General features: G+C 40.1%; 1 pseudogene; it reads right to left on the bottom strand.

The window, feature by feature from the left end:
• Positions 1-1,097: 1,097 nt before the first annotated feature.
• On the bottom strand, positions 1,098-7,122 carry LOC115011878 (perforin-1-like; annotated as a pseudogene).
• Between the last annotated feature and the right edge of the window lie 1,813 nt (positions 7,123-8,935).

The following is an 8,935-nucleotide window of genomic DNA, read 5'->3' as shown; positions in this document are numbered from 1 at the left end:
CTTATGTGCCATGTGAGAACTGAAAGCTTGTGTTAACTGTGAATGGATGTAATATGGATGTTTAAATTGAGGGTTAACATGTTGACATGACTGCAAAAACCTCATGGTGGAAAGCTTGAAATTATAATTAGAGACAATTATTTAAAAAAAAAAAGAGAACAGAAAGTTTGAGATGCAACAGTAACGAAGGGGGGCGGGGCTTAGAAGTCAATTGTGATGCATTGCATGCCCAAACCAGGGAAGGCCTAGCTACAGGAAATCATGGTTTATATTTTAATATTAATGCTTAGAATGATGTACCACAGCATACCTGACAGATGTGTGTTCACTGCTGTCACACCGGAGTCAGGATGCAGAAACTCCCTCAACATAGAAGAGACTGTCATCCGCATAGAAACAGGTACATTGTATTCCATTCTGCAACTTCTCTCCCTTAATGCAACATGCTGGTCTGTTGCAAATGAGTTAGTGTAAAGGTTTTGTATTCTATTTTCTGTGTTACTCCATGTTATTTTGTCCTTAGCTTTTGTATGTGAATTAAGTTTTACATGTCTCATTTGTCCACTGCACAAATGAGGTTCTTAACAGAAAATTAAGTAATATAAATTGAATGAAGCACTTTAATCTGCAAGTTTGTGGACACAATTAACCAGCACTTTATGCATAATATCTTATAAACCCCAAAACAAGAGACTTACAAAAAGAGATTATTTTTATTGATGCAAAAAAACTCCAATGAATGACACGATTGTAACAGTTCATCTGTACTTTGATGCTTTTAAAAGCTGCGGAGCTGATTGTTAAAACTTGGAAGTTTTCAACTGCGCCATCTTTGCATATCCTAAAGGGGATAAAACATGCACTTTTCAAAGTGGATTAGGAAAACAAATGATTCTATGTTGCTGGATGTCTGTAAAGGACAACAAATATAAATCAATGGTAAAAAGGTAGAGAACTCAGAATAACAGTGCAGGGGTCTGCAAGGACTAGAAAGTATTTTAAACATCTTATGAATCCAAAACAAGATCAAGGAACTGCTTTGGCACACATACAGTAGAAATGGAAAACTTTAAAGGGAAACATACAGTAAATGGTCCTTTTATGAAGACATGCATATTCAAGAAAGAAAGTTTTTACAGACGCAGTCTCAAACTTTGCGTATTGTGTGAAAAAACAATCGGGGGGAAAAAAGAACTCTAAGTCATATTTTCTGTCATTTTGAGGACTTTATTTTCACAATAAGGTCACACAAGAATTGACAAAACAAAGTTTGACAGATTTGAAGCAATTGTAAATGTATAAATCACCAACTACACAAACTGCAGTTATAGTGCAGATATAAAAAGCCCCATCACCACAATTAATACAGGAACACACAGCAGCTGTTTGTTAATAATGTTTATATTAAAATGCTATATTTGTTAACAGTGGTGCTACGAAGTACATTTACTCAAGTACTGTACTTTAGTAAAATTTTCAGGATTTGTGAATAGTGTGGCCAATTATTGCATTTCTCACCGTGGAGATGGTTTGTATTGGTCACACCTGTCTCCGGTCAGGTGAGGGTCGCAGGTGAGAGTGTACTTGATCTCAAAGCCACTTGGATGGATCTTACAGGTGAAAATGTATGTACCCCTGGGATCGGGTACGTCTCACATGCTACCAGTCGGTCATCATGATAGAGATCCTCGTCCCAGACCTCGATCTGCAATTCCAAGTGTGTGTCCACCTTTATAAAAAAGAATGAAAAATTGGTATATACTGTATATTATGTTATTTCTGATAGCCGAAGTTGAGTGCAATCTTATTTGCAGCAATTCATGTATTGTTATGACACATTATTGTGGAGCACCGCGGCTTCTTAGATATCGTTACATATTTTGATTTGTATAACCAAAGACACTCTTGAACTAAAGATAATGCATTACAAGCGGCGCCAATGGTATGAAATGGTTTACACTTCCTGTTTCCTAAGTGGGCGTGGTCTAATGTATTTAGATTTTATTTTGCAAATGTTAGATATTTACACACCTAAAAAACATATTTAGTCTTTCAAATATTAGTTAGCTAGTGTGTTCGCAAACGTTAGGCAATGTTAGCATAAAATGTTGACACAGTTTGACTTTAATGTTCACGCTCTGTGTTGCTGAGACGGACACATCAGACAAATTGTCAAAGTTTATCTTCTCTTCATTTGTCCATCTGAAAAATGCCATTTTAATGTCAGAATGTTGAGAAGAAATGTTGAAAAGGTTATGAAAAATCGGTCCAATATTTACTTCGGTGACTATGGGGCGAAAGTATTGGTCATAATCTGTGTTCATGTTCACTTCTCCCTTTGGCGTTAAAAGACTCAGACCTGCTGCTAGTCTCCTAAAGAGGCGTGGAAGTATCAAAGCTATGAGGAAATTGACTCTCAGTGTGACATATACTTTCTAAACTGTCTCTGATATAACCACTTTTTGTTTTCTAACTTTCTGAAGACTCTAGGTAAACACAATTGGTTGAATAGTAACTCTAGTCCACAGTGAAAAAATTGCATTCAGTTTTAGCTTTCGGAGGCCAATTAATGGTAAAGTGTTTATCTCAAGTCTGTACTCTTGAGCTGATCTGCAATGAGAAGATTTACTGACCGTGCCCAGATCATAATAAGCATTCCACCAGGGGTTGTCTGACTCGATCATACGAGTCCTGCGAAAGGATGGATCCGTACCACATCTTAGCATAGCTGTGAGAAACAAGGAAAAGCACCAGGTGAATTCATATTGTTGTTTGATATACCACCTTCAGATCTCAATCTGTCCACCCTCTACACACCTATCAGTCAAGCCAAGATGATCCCCTTTCAGATTCCAGGCTCGGGTGATGGTCACCTCCAGTGTTCCTCTCGAGGCCTTTTGAGGACAGCAGTTGTAAGCCAGGTTAGGAGTGTGCCCCCAACAATATGGTTCTTCGGGTGAATTCTTCACAGCATTGTCTCCTAAGTACTGCTCTATGGCCGCCTTCATCCCTGCCATTCTGTTTCTTATTTGGCACCAGCTTATATATTGGCCTGAGGGTGTATTTAACAATATCCGGCTGATCCTTAAGGGTCTTCAGCCAATTCTGATATCCCAGGGAGTTATCATGAGTGAGTGAAAACTCCCCCGACCAAAGATGGCCTCCTACCACCTCTGTATAGTGTTGGTGGAGACCGGAGCTGTACCATGTGGAGACATCCTGGTTCTGTAGCACTGCGTTGCAAGAGCGATAGTTACCAGATAATTTCCCCAGGCCTACAGAAAGACCATGTGATAAGCAGTTGATGACCTAAAGGACAGGAGAGAAATAAATTGCGATTATACTATAATGACGTATATGTGTGTGTTTATATGTATCTGAGTTTGGATTATCTCCCCAACCCTTGAACCAATCTACTTCACGGTTGGTGTGTGTGTTGCTGATGAACCAGAGGGAGTGCAGTGCCGCGCATAAAGTTATTTGGATCAGTGATTCTGTAGAAAACTGCAAAAACCCGGTCTGCCAGCTTTGACTTTGGTTAGCGCCTGCGCTAAGCTGTAAAAGAAAAAATAGACGTGCATCAAAATCTGCAACGCAGCCACTTTCCGCTAATGGCCACTATGGGATGTCTCTGTATGTTTTCTTTCACAATGTAGTGCGCCTGTCTGTGCCATTACGTTACCGGTGAAAGAAATGAGGAAGTGTGTGTGTGTGTGTGTGTGTGTGTGTGTGTGTGTGTGTGTGTGTGTGTGTGTGTGTGTATGTGTGTGTGTGTGTGTGTGTGTGTGTGTGTGTGTGTCTGTGTGTGTGTGTGTGTGTGTGTATGTGTGTTAAACATGTTGCACGTTTATCCGTACCTTTACAGTACAGGTTCCCAGAGCGGCCAAAAAGGAGCTTTAAATGAAGACATCTCTATGTGTGTCAGCTAGTCTGAACTTCAACTTTCTGCCAAAGCCTTCATCAAACCAACACATTTAATGGGGCTTTGACTTTATTGAGGCCATAAATTAGACTGTAGCGTTGCTACCGTGAACACTCACTTCGAAACACAAGAAGCAGCAGCACGAGCACATCGAGAACGGGCACTGCACTAATTTATACTTAATTGTTAATGGACTGCATTTACTATAAATGTTGGCTCACACGAACACACATTCATACTCCACTGTGCAGACTGTAAAGGCATGTGATCTGTATGTACCTCATTCGAAGAGAGCCCATTCAGTGATGACAAACAGGTACGTGCAGCTGTGACTCGCCTGAGTCGCCCCCCAAGTTGAACCTGGTATGAAGTACAATGTTGTTGAGACAAAGAAATGTGTTTTTTATTTCAATCAACGTTCAAATTATGCCATTTCAAACATTACAGGTCATTTAGCGGACGCTCTTATCCAGAGCGACTTACAGTGAACTAACAACAAGGACAGTCCCCCTGGAGCAACTCAGGGTTAAGTACCTTGTTCAGGGGCAAAATGGAGGCAGCCCTGGTACTGAACTCACAGGCGTCAGGTGTTCTGTTTGGAAGGCGTACCACTAGGCCAGGGGTGTCAAACATGCGGATGACTTTGCAAAGTGTAAAAATTAGTTGTTTTGATCATAAAGTAAAATACTGTTCCAGATACCTGTGACAAAATGTTTTGTGCCGTTGTCGATATACTGTGATCTGTAAATTGTAATGCACATGTGTAAATGATAAACTGATAATATTGTTGAAATTGCACCTTTTTTTCTTAAGATATTTCAGGTTGTTCATAATGTTTTGTAAAAAGATTAAATTTGAACATTTTCAGAATGTACTTGTACTATTTTTGCATTAAAACGAAGGGAAGAATTTGGAGTTTTCGTTATTTACAGGTTATTATGCTGTGATGTTACTGGTCCGGCCCACTTGAGATCAAATTGTGCTGCATGTGGCCCCTGAACTAAAATGAGTTTGACACCCCTGCACTAGGCCATCACCACCCACAAACAGCCTCCAAACCAATATACAGATCTAAACTAACCTTTTCACCAATGGTGCATTTAAAGCAATCCATGATACATTGTGTGTGTGTGTGTGTGTGTGTGTGTGTGTGTGTGTGTGTGTGTGTGTGTGTGTGTGTGTGTGTGTGTGTGTGTGTGTGTGTGAGTGAGTGAGTGTGTTTATGCTAACCCGGCGGATGAAGTGAGTGCCATAGGTATGTATGAGTTCACTGTACTGAGCCCTGGTGGACGAGTCGTAGACACTCGGCAGCCTGGCCAAATCCCTACTGAACTCGGAGCTGAGCGGCGGTCTGAGTGACACACGGTATCTAGATACAAAGAGACAGAATAGTAAAATATCTTAACAAACTTAATAAAATGATAAAAAGAACTTCTGTGGTGATGCAGGTGTGGCTACTTGTAATGGCTGCAGGTGATCTTGTGAGTGCTGAAGAAGTAGCGGTCCTCTCTGGTCCGTGTTGTAGCAAACGTATACGCTGAGGAGCGTGTTCCTCCCAGGTGCACGTTACCATACTTGGCTAAATCTAGGCCAACCTGAAATAAGAAACAAAAGCTGCTTCATGTTCACCCTTAATTACCATGATATACTGTATTAAATATAATCATTTAATTTATTCAATATAAGTGCTGTTAGCATTACAGGAGATTCAAAACAACATTAATGAGCCGTAAATCATATTTAATGTATATGCATCTCATCATATCACAACACGAGGTCTCAGGTTGTTATTGACTGCAATGTGTTTGTTTCTCAAAATCAACTTCAAGAAAAAGGTGGCACTTCAGTAGTAAAATAAGCAATCTATCAGTTATAACATTAATATTCAGAAATATTAATTACATGTCAATAACAGCTGTAGAAGTTTCCTACCTTCCAGTCGTTACTGTCCTGGGAGGTGAAAGTGTTAATTAGTGAGCTGTGAACACAATTTACAGAAAATAATCGTGATTAAAAGTTTTTTTACAGACTTTGTTTTTACATGACATTACAGTTCATTTAGCTGACGCTTTTGTCCAAAGCGACTTACAAACATATTGTGGATACAACTTGTTAAGCTGCGATTGAGACAGAAAACCTTTGGACTTTTGATGTGACTGATACATTGGGAGCTGATACTACAGACACTGAGTTAAGGTGTTACATCAAAATTTAATTAAAAAAGAGGTACACAACATTTAAACCTAACTTTTATGTCAGATTTCTTGCAGAGACACCGATTGGATGAAATAATCAAAGTCCATAACTGTGGAGATGACAAAGGCTGAGTTCTCCTGCTTTGAGCTTTAGTAAAGACTGGTGTATGTTCACATGTATTTACTGACTGTCTTGAGGCACTGGAGTGACATTAAAATGTGAAGATTGGTGATATAATGCTTCATAATACAATACCTGACAGAGGTGTGTGCAGTGCTGTGGAGTTCGATTGTGCATCCGCTGACCACGCGCCAGTCCACTGCAGAGACTGGCAGCTGAATATTAATGTGAGAACACAATGTTTAACATTAAGTGTGCACAACTTTCAAAGTTACTGCAGAGTAACTGTTTACTTTGTTTATTAATTACTTTCTGCAGCTCGTTGTTTTGAAGAGGGTTGGAGCAGAGAGTACAGTTGCCAGCTGGGGAGAGGAAAGTCTTTACGTCGATCATGTAGGCTCCTTTACGCTGCAGGGTGACCACATCAAAGCCCTCCCCCACCAGGTTGTAGCCTGGTACAAAAGGAGCGGACTGACACTGGCTGAAGGTCCCAATAATACAGGAGAGAACAGGGGAGTGGTAACACACAAAGAGCAGGACACTCAGGTAGAGAAGGGGTGGGTTTGAAAAGGAGAGCATCTCTGGAGTCTAAGAGACACTGAAATAAATAAGAAAAAGAAAGTAGAAAAGGAAATCAGTGAGTAAACATTCTGTAAAAAGAACTGCAAATGTTTGCGAACAAGATTTGGGCCCTGTTGAAACCATCAATTGCAAATGGTCCAAAGTGCATGGCACAAGTGCACAAGTCCAACTTTTGCCAGTTAAACGGTGTTTTATCTGGGCACAAAATAAGGGGCAAGAGATCAAGGAGTTGTATTTAGGTCTGGGCAGAACATGAATTACGTTTTCTTCTGGAAACAGATGTTTGGACCCTCTGCCTCTGCTGTCTTCCAATCCTCTGTACTCCATAAACACATACACATGTCATCTGCCTGATCCTCCCAAATATTTATACAAAGGACATGTTAATGACACCAACCTGATACAGATCAAATATTTGCAGCTGCAAAAAAGATTTATTTCTATTTTCTTTTGTGCAAAATTTCTTTGTCAATATTTAACATGCAACTGTAAAATGTGTTTTTAGCACTTTGCATTCATACAGTTAAACATTTGCAACCTAGGAGCAGCTGTTGGGAACAGAAGTAGTAATGCACACAATCCCAACATGCTATTGTCATGAGCCCTCTCCCTGCCTGGTAACACCACTAATTGTTTTCAATTATGTGCCACTCCCTGTTCTCTCTACTCTGTCTGATTACCTCCACCTGTCTCTGCTCTGCTCGGCTCTGCTCCACCCTCGTTAACCTACCAGCTGCACTGCATTTACCACTCATCATGCCCTGTATAGAAAGCCCTGTTTTTCAGTCCACACTTGTCAGATCGTCTGCAAGCTTGCATCGGAACCCTGCCTGCCTGCCTGCCTGCCTGCCTGCCTGCCTGCCTGCCTGCCTGCCTGCCTGCCTGCCTGCCTGCCTGCCACTCTGCCACTCTGCCACTCTGACTCCTGATCTGTGATCCTGGACCTGTTACTACTACTCTGATCTCCAGCCTTCCGCCTTACGACTATGAGTTTTGAATATCCCTGAACTGTACTACTGCCGTGCCTCATTCGGTCCTGTTGTGTGTGTGTGTGTTTCAATAAATCCTTGATCTCGAAATTGCGCTCCTGGGTCCTCGTCTGTCTGTCCTGACAGCTATGTAGAACTATAAACTATAAACCAAGTTTATTTTTGGTCCTGTTTCAGTGATGAAGTTCTCTGCATCTCTTTCTATCAGGCTGTTGTGCATCTTGGGTGTTCAAGTCTTTTTAAATTAATTCTCAGTCTGATCTATTAAAGTAACATAAAGCGTTTTCTACCTGTTCCAAACGCCCAAAAAGTTGATGTTGCTGCTCCTCTTCCAGTCATCAAAATCTGAACTAGCAAGAGAAAGAGCCGTCGTTCTTTGAGCAGAACTAAACGAGATGAAGCCTTTTATACTCTGTCTCCACGGAGCTTATGAGGAAGTAAAGAAGGAGTAGCAAATCAGAAGAGCAAAGAGAGGAGAAGTTGAGTAATGGCCTTTATATCCAAGTTTAAGGAAATTACTTTGGAATAAATGTTTGCAGGATGTGAAAACAACAAGAGAAAGAAACATGTTTGGAAGAATGTGTCAAAAAATAAACAGCAGAAACTATTGGCTTTAAAAATACATAATTGGTTTGGAATTAATGCAAAATCTTGCTTAAATATGCTGAATGACTTCAGTGGCCAAAGAATTTTTCCTCCTCTACTTTTTTAAGTTTTTCTCTTACACCCTGGGAAGTTTTGAATCTAAATTATTGATGTTCATCAGTGATGTGAGTAAAAACAGGCACAAAACAGTTATATCACATATCATATCAGGTTCATCTTGTAAATATACCTCTAATATTAAACCCACAGCCGCACACAACGTTGATAGAAAATGTCTTGAGGGCATTGAAGCCCTTGGATTGTGTTCAATGATAACTTAAAGAAAGTCATCTACAGATGTGGTATCACACTAGATCAGGGGTAGCCAACACATCTCCACTCTCTCCGATGTTACAAAGTTAGTGGTTTGTACAAACAGCATATGATTTGAAGATGTGACTGTTCATGATTTCCTTAATTTTTTTACAGAAGTGATACTTTGCACTAAAATATAACTGGTGTTATTTTTAACAAAATGCTA

Source organism: Cottoperca gobio, chromosome 1 (assembly GCF_900634415.1).
Source record: "Cottoperca gobio chromosome 1, fCotGob3.1, whole genome shotgun sequence".
In the NCBI taxonomy this organism is placed as follows: domain Eukaryota; kingdom Metazoa; phylum Chordata; class Actinopteri; order Perciformes; family Bovichtidae; genus Cottoperca; species Cottoperca gobio.
Note: the sequence above shows the minus strand (reverse complement) of the source record. Positions and strands in the feature narration are given on the sequence as shown.